Raw genomic sequence first — 23,590 nt, forward strand, 5'->3', positions numbered from 1 at the left:
GAAAAGCCAGGAGCGGGAGGTGTCAGTTCACAGCAAACCACTATTGCTCTTCTGGTTTATACTACAAGCTATAGACATAATCAGAAAAGTTACCAGAAATTGAACTAGCTTTCAAGACTGTTTCTTTGAAGACCATTACAGCTTCTGGAGCATCCAAGATTCCAGAGGATGCAAAGGTTGAAAGTCACCCTTGGCATCCTTCCACCTGGATTGTGCTTTCCATGCTGTGCTTCCTGGAGGTGCTGCACAAAATTTCACTTTTTACTTTTTTTCTCAGAAGCCCAGACACTGCAGGATTGTTCTACTGCATGAAGACTAGGAAGTGAGGCTGACTATGGATTAAGAGGTCACAGTTAAATGCTTGTTGTTGGCATAACTATGTTCCTGTCGATGTCAAGATCAGTCTTGCCATTGACTTCAATGGGAATAGGATTAGGCTGATGTTGTGTGCTTTTGCAAAGTAAGCTTTCATACACAGGCTCATGCACAAATCACATTCCAAAAATTGCTGTCTGTTTTGACTAGCTCAGATATCTGTCTGCAAGCAATGGACAATTCACCTAGATATTGGCTCAAATTACTTTCATAATTTCTTGGAGGCCAATTACACCTTTTAAGATAAATACCTAATTAGATACCACATGCTATTACAATCATTTACCATAACAGTACCTTCTCTGAGGGGATACAGTAGATTTATACTTAATTACATCCACATGTAAGGGTTAAAATTAAAAAAGTAAAAATTTGTTTCATGGCTATGGGTGAATTTCCTTCTCCCTTGTCCCCCCCAAGAACATTTTTCTTGTCCCTGGTATATTTTGGGGGATGCATATGATTACTGATTTAGAGAAGATGAATCGTTTAAGCTTTGGTGCCTAGAAAGCTGTCTGCTGCACTTATTACTAGCATAAATCTCTAGCATTGACATCCAAGGACTCAGAACTGCTATTGCTATTGGAGAGAGCAGGATTTGACTCTAGGTGCCCAGCAAATGATTTATGATGGCTATTTTAGTTATCATTAGAGCAGTTAAACATCACCAAGAAGCATATGCTGTATGTGAGTGCACAATTGTATAATCTTACTGCGATAATGTTGGCCAAAGGATAACAGCTTTAATAATAACTTAATTATCTTGTACACTAGTGATTAACAGAACACTGCACTTATCCGCCAGAGAGCCAGCTGAGCATTCTTTCAGTGCTTCAGCACCTTTTCCAGATCTACTGCTTTGGCAGGTAGTGTTTGTTGCAGTTTATAATGAGGAAAAAACGACAAGTTAATAGTGGGAGGCTGAGGACAAGATCTTGGTGCTTGTCTACACAGCAGAATAAAGTGCTCTATGCGGGTCTGATTTCTAAACACGATATGTTGGGCATTAACTGATCCAGATAGACCATGCACACTAGTGGTAGATAGTGGTGCACACTAACACTCCCCTAGTGCCCTTTGATGTAATACTGCTTCAAATAATACTACATTAAATCACACCAGGAGGGTCTACATGGGCCAATTAATGCACTCCATTTTAGTGCATTTTTAAAATCACATCTCCTGTGGCGCGCACAACCCCATTAGCCCTTGCATTTCACTAGTTCTCATGCCTTTCCTTTGGACGCTTGTTTAAAAAAGGTTTTATTTTCAAGATGTTTAGATTTCTTGAGTGTCAGCTTTCCACAAAAACTGCAGAGGGGAAATGCCAAACACGTTGTTTGTAAAATCAAAACAAAAACCAAACATTTTTCCTGCTTTATGATGAAAGGAGAAGAACTTAAAGCTATTTTGCTCTTCTTGAGGTTGTATTCCATAAAAGACTGTTCTTGTTTGTCTTTTTCCAACTGAAATATTCAGTCTTGTTTTCCTTCTTTTCATCAGAAAAGCCTATGGAATATTACAAATTTAAGCGGGATTATAGGACATCACAAGAGATTAAAATCTGAGCATTATCTTCCCACACCTCAATTAAGAGAGAGGGGACATTTAGCCAAATTGTTTTAATTTAATGTTTTATTTTTCTTTGGTTTTGAAAAACCTGCTGAAGTCCAAACCTTTAAGAAGTCCTTGGTAAAAAGTGAAAGATTCAACACTGCTTCCCCTCCTTTTGAGGGCTGAGAACACTTCCATTCTGGTCCTTTGGTAAATCATTAGGCAAAAGCAGGGGAAACTAGTATTTCATAGTTTTAAAATATTGAAGTTATGAAGGTCATCTCTGTTCACATCTAGCTATTCTGGACCCAACATTTAATCTTGTAAATCAAAATAATAACATAATTTTGAAACTTTGATCCATGCCTCATCAAATTATTAGGAGCAACAAATGACCATAACAGACACCTTGTTGAACTTTCAGTAGGTATCAACTTTTTAATCTTATGTGTTACAGCATAAATGACACACTGTCTCCACAAACAGACTTAAGACATTGTAATACTGAGCATTATAATATCTAACTTTTAGGCACCTTGAAAATCACAGGTGTGTGGCTTCCAGTTGGGGCCTAGATTCCCTATGCAATGAATGAGGCGAGAGTCACCTGAGAATGGGATTGATGGAAGAAGTGTGTATCCTAAGTTAGGCACCTAAGTCTGGGTTACAGGGAGGTGCCTATCCCTGCTTACAAATTGCAACTGGGAACCTATCTCCTGTAATCAGGCACCTTAAGTGCTTAAGATGTGGTTTATGGGAGTGGTTTAAGTACTTGCCTAACTCCACAACTTGTGGAGGTGGCCTCCCTTGCAACCATTCGATCCCTGGTTAGAAAACCCACCCAGAATGTAGGAGATCAAGTCTCCACTCAGTGTGATGAGAAGAGATTTGGTCAAGTTTTTCCCACCTCTCAAGTAAGCCCTCCTTCCCCCTCTCACGTAAGACTGCAGTTGTTTTTTTCCTGACTCCATTAACAGTTAGTTATTTAATATAATGTAGAACAGCTTAAACAGGAGCATTGGTGAGAGACCCACATAAATACCCCATACTCCAGTGAATAGGGAACAGTTTGTGTACAGTTTACCTCCTTGGTAGTATGTAATTCTGTAACTCTTCAATCCTTTTCCTCTCCCTCTTTCTGATCCTGTGACAGATGACTGATGATGAACCTGATTCCACTAGGACAAAGGAATTATTTTATGAAGCAGTTCTATAGACTATGTACTTTTATTTCCCACCATCCTTTATACTGTATTATTTTTGATGGAAGAACTGGCTCCCAAAGAGTCAAAGACATTAACATGATCTTGTCACAGTCCTGCATTAAACAGTTTTAAATGAGGTTCAGGGCTTGGAAAGAGACCACAGCGTGCTTGATACCATGGCAAACACATCATTAAAAAATCTTTTTGACCTTTTGTTGAATATACAGAAAAGAAAAAGCAGTTGAGCATTTGAAATGCAAAGTATCAAGTGAGGCTTTTATTTTAATATCCCTCCTTTCCTTCTTGCTGGAGAGTTTTTAGAATGCTACTTCTCCCCACCCCAATTCAGAATTTTTTAAAAGGGCATTAAAGATGGCAATAACTGTATTTTGGAGGAAAAGAGAAGTTGATTGAGATGGGCCGGACATGCTGCTGTTAAAGCCTGAGCCTCTTTTCTTGATCCACAACTCATCAAATTATTGGGAACAACAAATGACCATAGTAGACACAAGACAAACGCACACACAAAGCAAGAGAATAGCAAAGCTATAAAATGCAGCTTCTGTCTCTCAGTATCACTTGCAACCTGATTGCTGTAAAAACACAAGGTACAACACATGGTGTGTCAGCCTGTCCTGAGACCTGGCAAATTTACACCAGCATCAGGCTGTGCATGGCATTGCTTGTAATTGCCCTTCTGATCATAGTTCATACCAGTGTTCCAAAAAATGCTTGGCGGGCTATGGTTGACTCTTAAATGAGGGCAAAAGGAAAGAGAAGATATAATGGGGGAAAGGAAAAGGAGGCACAAGGGGTGATGGTGATAAAGTCTTACATTCCAGGTGGTGGTCAAGATTCAGCTAGAGCAAGTATAGGTGGTTGTGTCATCTTGGTACCTCTCCCTGGCTCAGCCTGATCAGGACAGTGCTTTTTGTAAAACAGTGGTATTATAATTAGATACGTCTTAACAGCTGTTCAAAACCTCAATTTTCAATAGAGGCAAATCTGAAAAAATGGCCAGATTCAAATTCTAACGATTTTTTGGAAAAATTAGATTTGGATTAATACTTTTCAGGGGTCTTCTTTCTCTGCATTGGGCAAACCCAAAACCTAGATCCAACATCCCTTTGGGGAACATCTCATCTGGCTCACAACTATGGGTTTGAGTTCATATTTAATTCACAGTGATTCACAGCTTTGCTGATAAAAACATTGCCAGAATTTGGCTGGTATCATGTCTCCCATTTGAATTGCCAGGAAAATTTAAATAAATGATGTGACTGCATCAAAATGATCGGGAGTGCAGAAGTTATGTAGGAGGCTATCATTTTTAAATGCACTTTACCCTTTCCCCTCTCAGCTAAAACTGGGTTTATTTTTCATTCCACTTTGAGGATTTGGCACATGACAATTCCAAAACAAATGACTGAGTCTGAGACTTAAAAGCAATTACCAAATTAAAACAAACTCAGTGAAGAGTGGTTTATCCTGCAACGTGTATATATATACAATCATTGGTATTGCTCATGTGGGTAAGGGATTGGGAGTGGGTCCTGTATGTTTGTCATTGTAAAAAAAAATGAAATAAAAACATCAAAGCTGGTCAGAGCAGCAAAAGAGAAGAAGGATAAAGATTAATCTTCTTTCATAATAGCTGTATCGTTTTTCACAATCTAACAACACTTTTAGAGCAATTAAATGCAGATACTCTGACAATGAGTGCTATAATATTATCTCTCTTATACCAATGTTACGGTGATGAGATTTCAGGTTCTCTTTCTCTCAGGTTGTGAGCGAATCTTGCAGCGTTCTGTAAGAGGCAGAGGAAAATAATGCAAAATCTTCTTCTAGCGCTTGGTTTATGGGAAAGTCCTTCCAGCTTCTCCAGGAATTATGTGTATGTTTTCAGTTGCCTCCATTTATACCATTTTGAATAAGGCCAAGTATTCTGTTTTCTAGATAGGAATCATTCAGTGTTGTCAGTTTTATTCTCTTCCTGACATTTCAATGATTCTGAATATTGAGGATAGGACTGAAGAAGTGGGTTGTGCCCACAAAAGGTCATGATACCACCTACATGCTTTGATAGTCTTTAAGGTACTACTAGACTATTTTTTTTGTTTTTTAAGTTTTTCCTGTTACAAACTAACTCAGCTACCCCACTGAAGCTTTCTATTTCCTATCAGTGAGATTATAGCTGCATTTCCTTTGCATTGTAAATATGTTCTACCTTTCCCCTCCCTCCCCACAAATGCTGTAGCTGGATAAATTGTAAAACCATGTTTGTATCTGGATTATCATTATCCTTGAGAAATCATTTCCTGTGGATAGTGAATAGCTCAGCTAAAATGAGATGAGCACTTTATTTCTTCTCCTGTGGTTGCTGCAAGATAGCAGGCATACTTTTCAGTGCTCTGAACTCCTGTTTGGTCTTAAATTCCAATTATGTGCGACCAGCTGCTTAGGCAGATGTTTTGGCAACTTGTTTACTCACTGGGAAGGGGGGGGGAGGTATGTCAAACTTTATCTGTCCTAGAGAATATGAGGGAGTTCACATAGCATCATCTCACATTCTCAAAGACAAGCTGTCATTCAAGAAGAAGTCAAACTTTGAGGAGGAGGTTGAAACTAAATGCAAAATATTGTGTATGGAGATAGCCATCGTGACTATAGGCAGTGTGGGTAGAAATGAAGCCACGTGATATTTCCCACAAAAAACTGTTTTCAGTTGCTTATAACTTTGACAGACTTTTAGTGATTGGGGTGAATTCTTGTGTACCAGGTGTTGGTGTCTAGCCAACTTTTTTCCATGTTAAAAATGCTTTGGTGGTTTGTCAGAATGAGGTTAGGGGAAAATCCATTGACTTGTCCATGTTAAAAAAAATTCTTACATTTGGTACTGTGAACCTCTAATGTGTCTCTGACTTGGAAAAGGGACAAAAAATTTACCAAGGGGGAAAAGAGACTAGAACTGACAAGCTACTTGGGGAGTGGGTGAGGAGGATACCCTCACAAGGGGGTCAAAGAAGGGCAGCCTATAGGGCTGCAGGGGGAACTGTGATAAACAGCTGTATTGGTGGGAATAGAGATGTGACATAGAAGCAGAGCTGGGCAGCACAAGGATCCAGAGCAGAGTACAGTCTGGAAATTAAGAAAAAGACAGGGAAGGGCGGGGGAGCCAAACAGATGGAGACTAAGGGTTTGTGACTTGGCTGTAGCCCAGGTTATAACACAGTTATTACAATGTCCAGCCCATCTCATGCTGGGCTACTGCATGTATTCCAATGATGTACGCATTACCAATATCTAGGGCACAGCTTGCGCTAGGACAACTCACTCCTGCTTTGTGACCTTGGCAGTTTTTATTGAGGGAGAGGAAGGGAATGGCTGCCCTTTTAATTTCTGACTTTTTAATTTTGTTTACAATCCTGCCCCACTTTCTGGCTGTCACTCAGGAGCCATCTTATGATTTTGTTGGTGCATTTGGTTCCCCCAAATGCTAGTGGTACTGACTATAACTCCAGTCATCTGAAGAAGTGGGTTGCACCCGCGAAAGCTCATAATACTGTCTACATATTTTGTTAGTCTTTAAGGTGCTACTAGATTATTTGTTGTTTTTCCTGTTACAGTCTCATTCAGATACCCCTTCGAGCTTATAAACACACAACTGATCTTAAAGACCTCGCTGTAAATCCAGGGGAGTCACTCATTGACAATCTGCAGGGTCCCCAGCTAATGCCTGCAGTGCCTATGTTAGAGAGGGCACTTGTCCTTCTCTACCATTAGCTGCTACCCCAACAGAAGTTGATATTAATTGCTGCCATTAATGCTGGTTGCTAGGCAGTATGCTGACAATTCTTTTCTGCTTTTGAGAAGGCAGTGCTGGTGGAAGCAGAAGAGGAGGAGGAGGCCCTATGAGGCACTGGGGAGTGGCAGATGTGAGTCTACTCACTCCTAAAGTTCCACCCCCCAGCATAAGGGGAGGAACTACAGAACCCAAAACCCCCCAAGGGGATGACAAATGAAAAATATGGGGATGGGAATGAAGAGGGAAGACGCTGTTCTTTGAAGGTATGCAGAGAGGTAGATTAAATTCCACCTCATCCGTCTTCCTTCTTGTTAGCCTAGAAGTATGGCCATGTAGGCTAGGGCCAGGAGGACAGCTGATGAGATGGTCTTGTAAATGTATGAGGACATGGCCAGGGAATGTGTGGCTCAGGTGGTGGGGGGTGGAAGGGAAAGTGCAGCTGGAACTTTAGAAGGAAGTTCTGGAGGTGCTGGGAAAGGATCTGCAGAATAGCATGTTCTCCACAAATGTATGCCAGGCTCTCTGTGTTGCTGCAGGTGCAGGGGGAGATCATGAACCATCTTAGCTCCATGACCATGCTCACAGTTCTGTGAAGGAGCCAACAACTAACAATCCCCTGGGGCTTGAGCGGGATCCACACATCCAGTGTGATACTGAAGTCCCTGCCCTGCACCAGGTACTTTTGAGAATCCAGAGTGATGAGGAAGGCAGATGCCTGCTAAAGGACACACATCTTCCCTGGACATGGTATCAGGGAACTGATGTTAATGAGTTTGAGTGTCAACCTCTCTGGGCAGGATGGGAGGTGAAGCAGGTGAGCTGGCCCAACGTTGGAGGTGACCCCCAAGTATCCTTGGCTATAGGTCTAGGGAGAGTAGGGTGCCCACAGTGAGGTGGCTGAAATAGACCCTTTCCCTTCACTCCAGCCAGCATAAGCAACTGGGGTGTGTCTAGACTACAGGGTTTTGTCAACAAAAGTGGACTTTTGGGGTACGTCTAAACTACATGGCTCCGTCGATGGAGCCATGTAGATTTGTTGTTTTGGCAAAGTCAAATGAAGCCGCGATTTAAATGATCGCGGCTTCATTTAAATTTACATGGCTGCAGCGCTGAGCCGACAGACAGCTGATCAGCTGTTTGTCCGTTCAGCGCGCTAGTCTGGATGCTCCCCTGCCGACATCAAAGCCCTTTGTCGGCAGCCCTGGTAAACCTCATCCCACGAGGAATAACGGGGCTGCTGACAAAGGGCTTTGATGTCGGCAGGGGAGCATCCAGACTAGCGCGCTGAGCGGACAAACAGCTGATCAGCTGTTTGTCGGCTCAGAGCGGCAGCCATGTAAATTTAAATAAAGCCGCGATCATTTAAATCGCAGCTTCATGTGACTTTGCCTATGTGTCTAATCTACATGCTTTTGACGACAGAGGCATGTAGTCTAGACACAGCCTTGTTGACAAAACTATACCTGCGTCTATGCTGCTGCTGAGTTCTGTTGAACTCAGCGGTTTTGTCGATGGCTGTAAACCTCATTCTACGAGGAATAACGCCTTTTGTTGACAGTTATGTCGACAGAAGGTGTTATTGCATCTACACTGTCCTTTGCGTCTACACTGTCACGTCAACAAAGCAGCTTGCTTTGTCAACAGAACTGGATGTAGTCTAGACGCTCTTTGTCGACAGAAGCTTTGTCCACAGTATCTGTCGACAAAAGCTTGTAGTCTAGACGTACCCCTGGGTTTGTGTAAGTCTTCTACCTGAAAATAACAGAAAACCCTCATACCTCCACCTGAAAGAGACCCACCATCTGGCACCCGTGGAGACCCACCCTGGGTGTTCAGGGAGGTGAAGTGTGTGTGTTTCATGGGGGAGTGGGATAGAGAATTGTTGTGACTCGAAGTGTCAGCCACTCCCTCAGAGGTGCAGAGCCACCCAGGGTCAGTCCCAAAGGTGAGCAGGGAATCATGGAAGCTGTGGGCTTGCTGTGCTCTAACACGACCCTCAAGGTCTGGAGGACTAGATGGAAGCCCCTCTCCTGCCAGAGTTGGAGAGCAAGTTGCACCTTCCCACTGGAGTCATGGTTGTCTCAAAAAGATGGAGTGTGGGAGAGTACCTGTACTCTGTCTTCTCCCTGCCTATTTTGAGCACTGATATAGACAGTTAGCTATGACAGATCCAGGTAACACAAAAACCTATTTTGAGACATGTACTCGTAAATTCCCAGACAGGAAATTAAGTATTTTTATTTTCATTTTTAGTACTAGTTCAGCTCATTTCTCTATGAGATTTTCAAGGTATCACTGTTTCCTAGACAACATTTAACATGATGCATACCCCATTTCAAAGGAATGCCTATTCATTGCAGTCTCATAAGCTTCATTGCATTGGTCAACAACCTCTCCTGCTGCGAACTTGGGTACAAATGAGTAATAGACAGTCCTGTGGCTTTTCTTTTGTCACTATGTAAAGTAGTACAGTGAGAAACCTACCATATGTAATAGACAACAAATATAATCAATGTTCTCATGGCAACGCAAGCAGAAACTATTGTGTTCATGTGCCATTCATCACAGTGTGGGCTTATGAGGTGGTGGTATTCAAGAGAATAAACGGTGAAATTTCTCCTTTGATCAGTATTATTCTGTAGAACTCCATTTGTTCCCTCTCCTTTCTGTTTCTCTTACAATACAGTCTGGGAAATATTTACCACAGTATAATGCAAAATTTAGACCTTGATTTTCCTTTTGATAAAACTGCATGTGGCAAACCTACACAGCTCTTGCTTCTTCCTCCCCTGCAAATAATCATGGCCCATTCTAGAAGACAGGAACACAGTCGAAGGTTAAGGCTGTATTATAGGAGTTGGTGGATGAGGTTCTGTGGACTGCAATGTGCATGAGGTCAGACTAGATGATCACGATGGTCCATCTGACCTCAAAGTCTATGAGTTTTGTAGGAAATAAATGACATTCACTGAATAACAATTATTTTCTACTAGTAAATTATCTATGAACAGCTTGTGGTTGTCTCAAATTTATTCATGCCATATTGTTCACCAAATTAATTTCATGATTGATCATGTGAGCATTCTGTACTTGAAATTAAATCTGTGTTGGTTAGGTTTCATTGAGCACATAGGTTCATACTGTTTTGTTTCTTTTCCCAATACTGCCTTAGAAGTCCTGATTCAGAAAAGTTATTAAGTTCAAGTCTAATTTTAAGCATGTGAGTAGCCCACTGACTTAACGTTAGACATAAGCTAACTCATTTTTCTCAATCTGGGCCAGAATCAATGTTCAAGTATGAAATATCAAATATACTGGTTGAAAATTTGTTGAAAACTTGTCTTCACTATTTTCTAATAGATTCTTAAAATTTGTTGTATTGGCAAATTTTCCCACCTGTAAACATGTTCATCAAACTATTCAGGGCAAGCAAACACAAAAAGACAAACATACCCAAAGAGAATACATTACTATTTGAGTATTCAAATAGGGCAACACTAACTCTAGAATCCCAGAAAATTAAATCTGGCTTATGGAAAGCCCTGAACCTCAGTCCTTCCTTTCCTTTCCCCTTCCCCCATTGGGCTGGAGCTCCAGAGGAGTCAGGTTTCTCAGTTGGGGGCCACCTCAGTGAGGGTTGGGAGTTTTTGGAGGAGTTTTTTTGCTTCTCACTTGTGTAGTCCCCAGCTGATTTTTCTGTTGGTCCATGGCCCCAGGCCCAAAAAAGGTTCCCCATCCCTACCATAAATAAGGAAAATATGGGAATCTTTTGTGTTGGACATAAATTAATGTTTTACTTTATTTAAAATGAAGTTTGATAAAGTGTTTTAACTTTCTCATGTTAGTTTATCTGTTTAATAATTTAAATCAAACCATTCTCCCTAACTGCAGCAGTATCAAAATAGCTCGGGTGTAATTATGTAATTAATGGAAGGTTTCCATTTGCAACTGGTGATCTGGGGAAAGGTTTGCATTGAGCCAGGTGGTCCATGGGTCAAAAAGCTTGAAAACTACTGCTTTAGAGATATGAAATGTTCAGCTAATTTTTCCTTTGCTTTTATTTCGGAGCTCCTTCTGTGCTTCTAGGGTTAGGTCAGCAGTAGTGGAATAAAAGAGCTGTTCCCACATGTTTTGACAAGGTAAGCAACACCAAAACACTCTTGGGGCACATATCCACTGATGTAGTCCTCACATCGTAGCCTGACTGCAACAATGTCACCTGAACGATGGGTGTTCATTGGCCATTCAGTTGGCCATCAGCATGGTGATGGCTGCTTTGCTCATACCTCTCAGATTTTTAAAGATGAGTATCAAAAACACCTAATTTGTCTTTCAACAAAACAAATGTTGAATGGAGTCCTTTAACAGTCAGTTTGAGATTGTGAGCAGCTGGGGTGCTACTGCTATTAATAATTTCAAGTATGGAGCTAAGCCAGTGGATGCTGGCATTGTCAAAATGTGTAGGGCAGCAGACACAGCTGTCATGTAGCCATGTCACTGTCCAGTTTCTCAGAAAACCATCTGGTGTGTACTAGGGGGAAGCACTGTCACCATTTGTGCTGAATATTCTATTGCTGAAATAAAGTTGGAGGATACAATCCATACTTTTGTAGTGATGTAGGTAGAATTCATTTACAGTAAACCTCCACTGAACCAGTTACATCTTTCTCGCTCTCCTTAAAAATCTTCCTGTGGGACAACAGTGACATCATGCATCACTCTGCGTCCCACAGCCCCTCCCTTCACCCTTAGCCTTGTGGCCTTCACTGTGAAGCTGCCAGACATGCAGCCACTCCCCACTATTTTTGGAGGAAACTACAAGCCATGCAGACTTCCCCCCTCCTCCTTGCTTGGGGTGGGGGCAGCCCAACCCCCTTGTGGTAGGTGGAGAGAGCTGGGTCTGGCCATGGCTTCGGCCTGGCCCAACCCCCCAGAGGCTGGGGGGTGAAAGTTAGGCCTGGCGAGACCAGGGAAGAGGGTAGGACCAGGGCTGGGGGGAAACAGCTGGGGCTTCTGGGGCTGGGAGGAGATGGGAGGAGAGCTGGGACTGGTGCAGACTTGGCCCTGGCAGGAGCAGGGAGGATGAAAAAGCTGAGGCTGGTGCAGCCAGAGCGGGTGCTCCATGGCTGCAGCCTGGACTCCCTGGCCACAAGGGGCAGGGCCAGGGCCAGGCTGGGCCTGGTGCTCCTTTTCTCAGTACCTGGTGCATTTCTGCTCTCTCTTTCTCTCTGTCTCCCTTTAACAGATGCCTCAGTCCCTATGTTTGCTGTATGAGTCTCCAGGGAAACCTCTGGGGGCCATGCGGGTCACCTTCTACATAAGCCTTGCCATGTGCCTGTGTTTTGGGTTAGGGCTGGTGGTGACGGGGAGTGGGGGTGGTGTGGGCAGGGGAGGTGCAGAGGTGAGGAAGAAGGGGCCTGGGCTGGCATGGGCGTGCAAAGAAAGAAGAGGCCTGGGTTGGCACAACCACAGCCTGGGCCTCCCCAGTAGCTGTGGGTGTTGCCTCCCCGCTGCGAGAAGAGAGTTGGCAAATGTAGCAAGCAGGGGGCACAATTCCCTAGTAAGAACATAAGAATGACTGTGCTGAGCCAGACCAAAGGTTCATCTAGCCCTGTCTTTTGTTAGTGGCCAGTGCCAAGTAAGAACAAATGAAAAGAATAGGTAATCATCAAGGCTGTGTCCAGACCCAGGGTTTTTTTCGGGAAAAGTAGCCTTTTTCCGAAAAAACTTCACCTGCGTCTAGACTGCAGCTGCGTTCTTTCAAAATTAAATCGAAAGAACGCGGCTTTTCTTTCGACAGCGGTAAACCTCATTTCACGAGGAAGAACGCCTTCTTTCAAAAGTGCTTCTTTCGAAAGAAGGCGTTCTTAAATGTAAATAGGGCTTCTTCGAAAGAGAGCATCCAGACTCACTGGGTGCTTTCTTTTGAAAAAGCGGCTTGCTCTTTCGAAAGTTCCGCGTGCAGTCTAGACGCTCTCTTTCGAAAGAGGCTTGCAGTCTAGACATAGCCCAAGTGATTCATCCCCTATCATTCATTCCCAGTTTCTGGCAAACGGAGGTTAAGAGCACCATCCCTACCTATCTTGGCTAGTAGCCCTTAATGGGTCTATACTCCATGAACCTATCTAGTTCTTCTTTGAATCCTGAGAAAAGAAATAGAAATAATACAAAGAAATATATTTGGCTATTAGCTAGCTTCTCTCAGAGCTAGCCATTAAATATATTGTTACCCCCTTTTTTAACCCCAGTGGTTAGCCAACTTTGGAGGGTTGCACACTGTTTCTGTTAGGAGAAATTGATGGAGTAGATACTTCTTTGATGTAATCATCTTTATTCACTAAAGAAAGCACAAAATTCCGTTTCCTTGAATACAGCAGGAATAAGTGTGTCTGTTCACCACTCCAAGCTCTTTACCCCAAAGTGCGCGCACAGTTTTTTCTTCAGTATTATTCTACTAAGACTTCTCTGGATGTGACTGGGCTTCGTTGCTCCTTTTCTCAGTACCTGGTGCATTTCTGCTCTCTCTTTCTCTCTGTCTCCCTTTAACAGATGCCTCCACCAGTAAATACCTCAGTCCCTATGTTTGCTGTATGAGTCTCCAGGAAAACCTCTGGGGCCATACGCTTCACCTTCTACATAAGCCTTGCCATGTGCCTGTGTTTTGGGTGGCTGCTTCTGTTGTTTCAGCTATCTGGTTTCATAAAGAAGCTTAATTGTTTCTCACATTTATGTTTAATGAAGGGCAGTGGTTATGCCCACCAGCTCCAGTGAGATTTGGCCAAAACCCCAGAATAACAATTGAGTACCAGGAAGTATTATCCACTGGCAGTGCTCCCTTCTGCCTGTGCTTATCAGTGCACTAGATTCCTAGTTTTGCTATAGTGAATATTAAAGAGTCTTTCCTTATTCATCACTCTGTTCTGCCAGTTCTTGTCATTTAAGATCATATATAATTAGCCTTGCCACTCCCACTTCTGAGAACAGAATATTTTAATACCCATTGGCTTAGGTTTGCAGTCTGTGCTCTCAGCTTAATTTTCTTGCTTTATGCATTTTACACTAACATGGAACAGCTTGTACCTTGATTTTGGGAAAAATACACTAATTATTTCAACTGAGCATTTATTAACCCAATGCATTTATTTTCAAGTATCCCTTTCTCACAAATTACAGGGGAAGGGGCAGAGGCACACAGAAATAACTCAGAACTATTTTCAAGACCAAAAGATAAAGCATTATGTTGCACAGGGATTATAAATGTCTTTCTTGCAAACACTCCTCCATTTGCTGTTGCTGCAAAAAGCATTACTGTTGGTGATAGGTAATGCTGCCAATTTTGGCTTTATTGAATTGCTAGAGTGAAAATGAATTTTTCATGAAAATCCTGGTGCTCTGTGGACACTTCAACTTCGGTAGTTGGACGAACTAATTCAAAATTTAAAATGAAAACAGTGTTCAGAGATAACATGCACTGTTCCTCCCCACTACAATGCTAGGAAGAGATATCAAAGAAGCAGAGGGAAGGGCTGAAGCAACAGAAACATCTAATGCTATTGGTGTTTCTTGACATTCAGAACTTTTGGGACACCCACTGTTGCCCTCAGTGAGTTGCTCTAAAAGGGACTTTTCTTAAGGGGAAATATGAGTTAATAATTTAACTAATAAGTCTTGGACTTTGCACCAGAGAGAAGCCAGAATATTTGTGCTCCTTCCATTTATATCATAGCTGAATGACACATATTATGGCTCTAGGAAATGAAATATTTTTTCACTACTAGATACAGAAAATTAAGTAAGGAAAAGATCAGCTGCTTTGAACATTCTTTAAACAGAAATAGGGACGTTTTTTATATTATTCCATTAAAAATGAACTCTGAGATAGAAAGTCTTTGCAGTGAACACAATCAATCTACATTAAATATAAGCCCTGCTATATCCGTATCTGAATCAGGAAGTCCTCTGCAGTATGTCATTCTGCTTACCTTGCCTCATAACTAGGATCACATTAGTCTGTTGTGTGACTAACCAGCTTCATTACAATTTGAGAAAAAGGCTTAAAAAGTATGAAAGTTAATACTGATTATCCGAAACATAGAAAAGAAAATTTGCCTCTCGGTGCTGAACATTAGCATCAGAGAAAATTGCTTAATAACTCTAGTGCAAAATTCTTAATTTACATAATCATTACATGACAGCATTCCATTCACTATTCATGTGCTGCAGCAATCAGCAACACTATAATACATTTCTCTTCATGTATGCTTCAAAAAGGAGATAAAATGGATATGATCTCACTATACCTGCATATTTTTACATTGTTATTGCTCTTACTCTTGCAGATCTATGTTTTTTGTTAGGTTATTTTGGGATAAACTCCAATAATCGAATTCTGATCTCATTGAAGTCAATTATAAAATTTCCATTGACTTTAATGAGACCGACTTTTGACACCTACAAAACAATTGAGACAAAATTTCTTTTTAAGTCAACTAACAAAAGCAAGACATGGTATAACTATATACCTAGAAGGATTTACAATTCACACACATTCTCAGAATGTAGAACCCAATTTGACCCTTAGTTCAACCTTGGAATTACACTATGTTAATATAAAGTTTTGTACATATCAATAATTTAACTGCAACATCCCCACAATAATTTTACCTTTATAAAAATATCTATAAATGTAGGAAATTCAGAGGGAAAGTTAAACTTAAAAGAAATTCAAATGTGTGCAAGAGAAGAGTACAGCAGTCAGAGTACTCAGATACAGTAACCATATCTCTGACATTTAGCCATGATCTACACTAGAGATGTTAAATTTTGATTAATCAGCTAATTGAGTAGCTGATGGAATTTCCATTGACTAGTCAATAAAGGAGGGAGGTATAGCAGGGAACCCAGTGTGAGTGGGGACTGTTTCAGTCCCTGCTCATGCCAGGTCCCGACTGCTGCGCCTCTGTCTTTTAAATGTAGTAAGATCCAGGCAGCTTTTACTACATTTAAGAGGCAGAGGTGCAGCAGTCAGGACCCGGCGTGAGCAGGGACTGCTTCAGTCTCCACTCATGCCAGGTTTCCTGCATGCTTCTGCCTCCCTTGGCCCCCCCTCTCCTCCTGTCCCCCTGCACCATCGGCTTAAAAGCCAGTGCCCCTCCCCCCCCCCAGCACCAGCTCCTGCTCTTCTCGCTTGCTGTTTCTGATCTAGAGGAGGCAAGGGGGGGGAGGGAATGTGAGTAATTGACTCAACTACTCTTTTTCATACCTAGTCTACACTGAGGAATTATTTAGAAATAACACCCCACCCCCTCCCCATTTCAAAATAATAAGCGGAGCATCCACACTACGAAGCCAGTTATTTTGAAATAACAGGCTGGTTATTTCAAACTCTGTAGTCCTGCTTTCCTCAGGGAATAAGCTTATTTTGAAATAGTTATTTGGGGAGTTATTATTTTGAAATAAGTTATTTGGAAATAATTTTCTACTGTAGACATTCCCCTTAATAATACCACATAACCACCATATAATCTTGATAGTGGTGAATAGTGTTTGTAGTCCCAGATTAGTTGATTTTTAAAGACATGGTGACATATTAGATTCTTTCATTTTGCTCATGGTACAGCTATATGCAGTGAATTTGTCGATTGGTTGCCTTAATAACACTTAGGTTCATAGATTTTAAAGTGAAAAGAGGCTACCATTGCCATCCACACTTCAATACCTTGAGAGGCTTAAGTTTCTTATGAATTTCTTGTCATATTTAATGAATTTAAATCATTACAACATTCACTGTGCATGATGATTCCTCCCATTTCTTCTTCTGGTCCATTTTTAAATGGACTGAAAGATCTATAGTGGGTGTATTCTAAAATATTCTTTTGTGTAGCAATCATATTGATGAAAAGCTGTTTTCTTTTACTTATTTGGTAGAGGCCATAAAAAAGGTTTTCCCCCATGTAAATTACATGAAAAATCATATATAAAACCATGAGTCACTTATAAATAGAGCCTTTGGGATATTTAAAGATGTATCAAATTCACTTCCAGTATAATTCTGTTGGAGTTAGTGGAATTACATTTAGGTTGAATTAGGGCTAAAATATCCAGAACAGCTACTTAAGTTGAAATTCATCTGGAAAATGTTGTTTGTAATATAGTTGGTGAGTCACTTTGGGATATCAGTCAGAATTAAAGGGACTGTTTCAAGAAATTTCAATATTACATTTTTTCTGGCAGCTATGTAAGTGACATATCTATCGCATAGAGCTGGAAGGGACCTTAAGGAGTCATTGATTCCAGTCCCCCAGCCCTTATGGTAGGACCAAGTACAATCCCCTAAAAGATTGAACTCACAACTGTGGGTTTAGCAGACCAATGCTCAAACCACTGAGCTATCCCTTTCCTAATTAGGTGTGATGCCTTTCCTAATGTGGCTCATACGTTTTTTAGTTTCTTCTTTTTAAAATTCATCTCTCCAGTCCACCTTTCTCACTCTGTCTTCCACTAATGACACATTAATTTTTGCTTTTGTTCTTCAGTAGCCCTTGCTTGAAAGTCACAATCCAGTAGTGGGTATTTATAAATATCCATTTCCCATCCATTCCAAGGTATAATTATATTGAATGTCTCCTGTACTGATGAGGCATCTCTGTAAATTAAGCCTACAAGCACTTTTTCTTTGTATTTGCCTTTTAGTAAGAAAAAATGTTCTTTGCTACTTTGGATCTATAGAATCATAAAACACTAGAACTGGAAGGGACCTTGAGAGAACACAGAGTCCAGTCCCCTACCCTCACGGCAGGACCAAGAACTGTCTAGATCATCCCTGACAAGTGTCTGTCTAACCTGGTCTTAAATATCTCTAGTGATAGAGATTCCCCACCCACCGTAAGCAATTTATTCCAGTGTTTAACTACCCTGACAGGCAGGAATTTTTTCCTGATGTCCAACCTAAACCTCCCTTGCTGCAATTTAAGCCCATTGCTTCTTGTCCTATCCTCAGAGGGCAAGGAGAACTATTTTCTCCCTCCTCCTTATAACACCCTATATTTAGAAGGGATTTGGTTTGGTATTTTAGATTTGACAATTCATTCTCAACCGTATATGTGAGGTCCTCCTCCTCTGGCTGCTTTATACTAGATAAAAGTTCTATAAGAGTGTAATTGGGCTTTCAAAGTGCTGACCCTAGTTATTAGAAGATCCCTAGGTTCAGGTACTGCAGAAAATAGCAATAAGGCTGCTTTCTGAGGATCCCCTTTTAAGTATGGGCATAAGGGGTGGGGTGGGTATGTTGCAGCATGCAGTTCTACAGAAATGTGAGGCAGCTCCATAGTGCTCCATGGAGGCTGCTCTAGTTTAGGCAGGCTGTCTAAATTATGGCATGAGTGCCTTCACTACCAGTACAGCCCTGAAAGATATATGTGTGTATTATTTTGGATTTGATCATTAATGACAGAGAAACCACCATATACCCCTTTTCCATTACTCTTTATTAAAAGTACTAGAGAGGGAGATGTACAGTCACAGCATGTTCATACTTTTCACCTTGCACTTTAAAAACACCAATTAGCTGTATAATTTCTCATGTTTCAAAAGCAAAACAAAGAGCTCAGCACCCAGGTAGAAGGGCAAATGCATAATTTCCTCTGAAATTCAGCCTCAAGAAGTGCTGGTAAGAATTAAGGGCCACATTTCAAAAGGACCTGCTTCTCCCTGAGAAATGCACTGCAAAGGCTGGGTGACTGGCCTGCTGCAACACGCCCCCTCCCCCTACTCCTTATGCCCATATTTGCAAGGGGATCCTCAGAAAACTGCCTCATGTCAACTTCTGAAGAGTAATGGTTCCTTTGTGTTGTTACAATAAGACCCCATTGTTCAATGTTTCTTGATGGTGAAGATGGAATAATACTGACGGTTAATTATGCTTGTACAAGGTTCCGGGCCTGAAATTATGTTCAGGTTTCTTTATTGGTTTGTTTTCTTTTACAATGGCTTCTTTTCACTAGTGATCACTTTTTATTGGAAAACAGAAGTGGAAAGTACTTGAAGCAGCATATTTTACTAATGCTACTGTTTGAAATAAAATTCATGTTACACAAGTTAAAAAAGAAGGCACTGTGTGAGTGTGTGAGTTTTTGAAGCATCAGTAGATAAGTGTTCTCTATATACCCATAGGCTGTGTCCAGACTCAGGGGTTTTTTCGGAAAAAGTAGCCTTTTTCCGAAAAAACTTCACCTGCGTCTAGACTGCAGCCGCGTTCTTTCGAAATTAAATCGAAAGAACGCGGCTTTTCTTTCGACGGCGGTAAACCTCATTTCACGAGGAAGAACGCCTTCTTTCGAAAGTGCTCTTTCGAAAGAAGGCGTTCTTGAATGTAAATAGGGCTTCTTCGAAAGAGAGCATCCAGACTCACGGGGTGCTTTCTTTCAAAAAAGCGGCTTGCTTTTTCGAAAGTTCCGCGTGCAGTCTAGACGCTCTCTTTCGAAAGAGGCTCTTTCGAAAGTATCTTTCGAAAGAGGCTTGCAGTCTAGACATAGCCATAGAGTATATAGAGTCAGTGGTGGTGAAGTGCATAGTGTATGGGTGGATTGTGTCGACATCCTTCTCTAGTCAAATGGTTTAAACCATACGAGAGAAGAGAGACTTGTATTATGACAGGAACCAGTTTAATTGTCAAGTAACTTATTTTAAAAAAATTAGAGAAGTGTAGAATCAAAAGGAAATTTGACCCACAGAACATATCAAACACAATCTAATTCTCATTCACAGTTTTTAAGGACTGAATAACTGTACCACTAAGATTAGTGGCCCTACTGAAGCTGTTTAAAATTTTCCACACCATTTATCCACACAGTAGTTTTGTGACCAAAAAGCAGAAGAGATGTTTCATTTTTCTACAAAAAACCCTCTAAGTTTAAAGCTACTGCAGAAATCAAATTAATACATTTCCTTAATAGAATTTTAATAATGCAGTAACAGCATGTTGTTCATATCCATACTATTACTGTGAACAAGGACTTAAAAAGAAGCAACATTACTACCCTGCTAATCATGAATGTATGCAAGAGTGACAGATAAACTTCTCTCTCTTTCCCACCCCAGTTAATACGTGCATATGCCTCTAGGCCTCACATGTTTTGCCAGCTTAATAAGGAAAGAATGAGGAGAATAGAGATAAGGAAGCTGGTCCCTTGGCTAACATTTCTAGCCAGCAACTACTGCAGTGATGCTTAGAAGGAACAACTAAAAGCAGAAGAAAGTTAGGAGATTATAATTCTGTATTGGCTAAGTTGGCAGGTTGTCCCCATAGTAAATTAAATGACACCCTTTTTATATGTTTTGGTGCATTTCTAAGAACACGTTCAATTAAAACTCAAATTAACTTTCAGCATCTGTGCTCCTTGCTCAGCTGTCTGAAAATGAATTGCCCTGTTCAAGCTGTCTGTGATTGACTCATGTACTGGGTCCAGAGAGCACGACTAAGAATCACAAGTTCTGGAATCTGTCCATGATGATAGTCTTGCTATGTGATTTAGGAAACCCACTTAACATCTCCATATTGTTCACCTGTTTATAAAGTAAGAGACACTTACATGAGCCACTGTAATTTGCAATCCTTCCATTCTAGTCATCATAAAATCACAGAATCATAGAATACTAGAGAGATCATCAAGTCCAGGACCAAGCACAATCTATAGCATCCCAGATAGATGTCTGTCTAACCTGCTTTTAAATATCTCCAGTGATGAAGATTTCACAGCCTCTTTAGTCCTTTTATTTCAGTGTTTAACCATCCTGACAGTTGTGAAATTTTTCTTAATGTCCAACCTAAACCTCCCTTGCTGATATTTTAGCCCATTACTTCTTGTCCTATCATCAGAGGCCAAGGAGAACAATTTCCCCCTTTCCCCCTCTGACACCTTTAGATACCTGAAAACCACTATCATGTCCCCTCTCAGTCTTCTCTTTTCCAAACTAAACAAGCCCGATTCTTTCAGCCTTGCTTCATAGCTCATGTTCTCTAGACCTTTAATCATTTTTGTTGCTCTTCTCTGGACCTTCTCCAATTTCTCCACATCTTTCTTGAAATTGATGGACACACTATACTCCAATTGAGGCCTAATCAGCGGAGAGTAGAGCAGAAGAATGACTTCTCATGTCTTGTTCACAACACTCCTGTTAATGCATCCCAGAATCATGTTTGCTTTTTTTGCAGCAGTGTTATACTGTTGACTCCTATTTAGCTTGTGGTCCACTATGACCCCTAGATCCCTTTCTATAGTACTCCTTCCCAAACAGTCTCTTCCCATTCTGTATGTATTAAAGGATCATTCTTTCTTAAGTGGAGTAGTTTGCATTTGTCCTTATTAAACTTCATCCTATTTACCTCAGACCATTTCTCCAGTTTGTCCAGGTCATTTTGAATTATGACCCTATCCTCCAAAGCAGTTGCAACTCCTCCTGGCTTGGTATCATCTTAAAACTTAATAAGTGTGTTAGAAGTATTATTATTGTTACATAATACACAAAACAAGATACGTGTAAAGGACATTAAGGTTGCAAAATCAAACATTCAAATTAGGAAATATCAGAGTTAAAGATTACCATTGCAGCCTTAATTCAGCTCCCCGCTCTTATGAGTATGCATATGTAATAGAACAGGCTGGTCTGGGCACCACTGAGAGGGTTAGATCAGTGGGAATTGCTCAAAACCAGGGCTATTTAGAGTCCAAGACTGAGGTCCTTTCTTATAAGGCACCAAACCAGTCACACAGAGCACCTCAGCTGCCACTCGGGCCAGCAAAAAACCTCACCAGCAAAACCCATTAGACACCTCAGCCTTCCCTGTGCCACAATAAGATCCACACCTTACACAGGTGAGAGGTTATAAAACCAATCTCCACAACTCCAAGCAGGTTCTCCCAGTCCCAAAGGACCAGCCACAGTCCCCAGTTAATTTACACATTGGATCTTACCCAAAAAAGCATGCTGAGCCAATCCTTTAGAAACTAAAATATAAAAGTTTATTAATAAAAAAAGAAAGAAAAGGTTAAGAGCGAGATTGTTAAAGAGAATATATTACATACATCAGTCACCCAGTTCTTGATGCAGGTTCTTAGCAGAGATGTAACAAATTGTCAACTTAAAGGTTTCTGTTGTACATCTTATGTCAGGATGGGTCATCAGATCCTTCCTGGCTCTCTGGCCATAGCAGGATTAAAGACAAGATGGAGGCACCCTCATAGTACTTTTATAATCTTCTTCTCCTGAGTGCTGGTGCCTTCCAAAATGGGATGACCCACAAACCAGTTTCTTTCCTTTTTAGGCAAGGAGGCATGTGGAGTCCCCAGGTGTGTGCTTCTCAGGTGTCAATTGGTGGCACTCAGGAGCCATTGTCCATGCAGTGTCGAGCAACCACCCCTCCCAGCAGATAAAATGTAAAATATAAATACAAAGACCATATTTGTAATGTTACACACAGAGATTGTACAAATACATGAGCAGTCTAGATAGTCAGCACAGCATAAGCTTTCATTTGACACCTCACATGGCCCACTTTGAACCAAATTTGGGGCAAACACACAACAGTGGGTGCAACATTGATCTGCCTATTCACATTAAAACCCTAAGTCTAAGTCTACATTGGCATGATCTTGTGCAAATACTCTTTAATGCAAGAGTTCTTGTTGCCTATCTACACTGGCCTCTTGCACAAGAACAGTTGCGCAAGAGGGCTTATTCCTGAGTGGGAGCATCATAGTTCTTGCACAAGAAGCACTGATTTCACACATTAGAACGTCAGTGTTCTTGCGCAAGAACTCCCCGCCAGTGGAGACAGACAGCATGTTTTTGCACAAAAGCGGCTGCTTTGGCGCAAGATCGTGCCAATGTAGACACAGCCTAAAAGTTGACAGCATAATGACAGAAAAAAATGAAAGGCAAGAAAATACTTTGGATGGGAAAGTATCCAAAGAAGAATCCCACAGAGAGCTGAAGAAGGTGATGTAAAGGTTCAGGAGTTAAAGTTTGTCTTGGTATTACTTCACAAATCCAAAGCTATTGCTGAAAATAATATCTTGTTGGGAAGGCAGGTAGAAATAATATTAGAGTGAATGTTCTTCTGCAAAGTACATATGATAGGTATTATTATATTAATGGACACCATTAGATATCATGGGGGGAAGAATTGCTTGGATTTTACATTTACATCCAGGTTATCATGTAATCTAATCTGTACATTCATTTCTAATGGCCTTGTTGTTGTGGTAATTACATATTAACAGAAGTCTTACCCCTTTAGAGCATCAAGATAATGATGTGGATCATAGGGGATGAGCTTTCTTTTGTTTTTCCCCCTCCTTACCTCAGGCCTGTTATGTAGATAAAACATTAGGAACTAAGGGAAATAAAATGTAATGGATCGAGGAACTGAGTCCACTCTTACGCCCAGCCAAGCTTTATGACTGCTGTGGCCCACTAGAGTGATATGAAGGGATTATAACATAGTAGATCAATATGCTCATTCTATTTTTTCCCTGTCTTCTGTTGTAACCTTTATTTACATTAAATGTGCAGCCTCATTGCTTCTTGTATCTTAACAGGAGATGTGGATCTGTTATATTAATATTTTTAATTATGGTATTAATAAAAA

General features: G+C 41.0%; 1 long non-coding RNA gene across 2 annotated transcripts in view; it reads left to right on the forward strand.

The window, feature by feature from the left end:
- LOC142830294 (uncharacterized) overlaps positions 1–23,590 on the forward strand; it is a 37,553-nt gene that overhangs the window by 8,322 nt on the left and 5,641 nt on the right. The window contains exon 3 of one of the 2 annotated variants that reach the window (XR_012905447.1): positions 278–4,138. The exons of the other annotated variant lie outside the window; for it this stretch is intronic. This is a non-coding gene — a long non-coding RNA (uncharacterized LOC142830294). Of the gene's footprint in view, positions 1–277; positions 4,139–23,590 lie in introns of those variants that run through there. 2 annotated transcript variants of the gene reach the window in all.

The sequence above is a fragment of the Pelodiscus sinensis genome, chromosome 7 (assembly GCF_049634645.1).
Source record: "Pelodiscus sinensis isolate JC-2024 chromosome 7, ASM4963464v1, whole genome shotgun sequence".
NCBI classification, from domain to species: Eukaryota; Metazoa; Chordata; order Testudines; family Trionychidae; genus Pelodiscus; species Pelodiscus sinensis.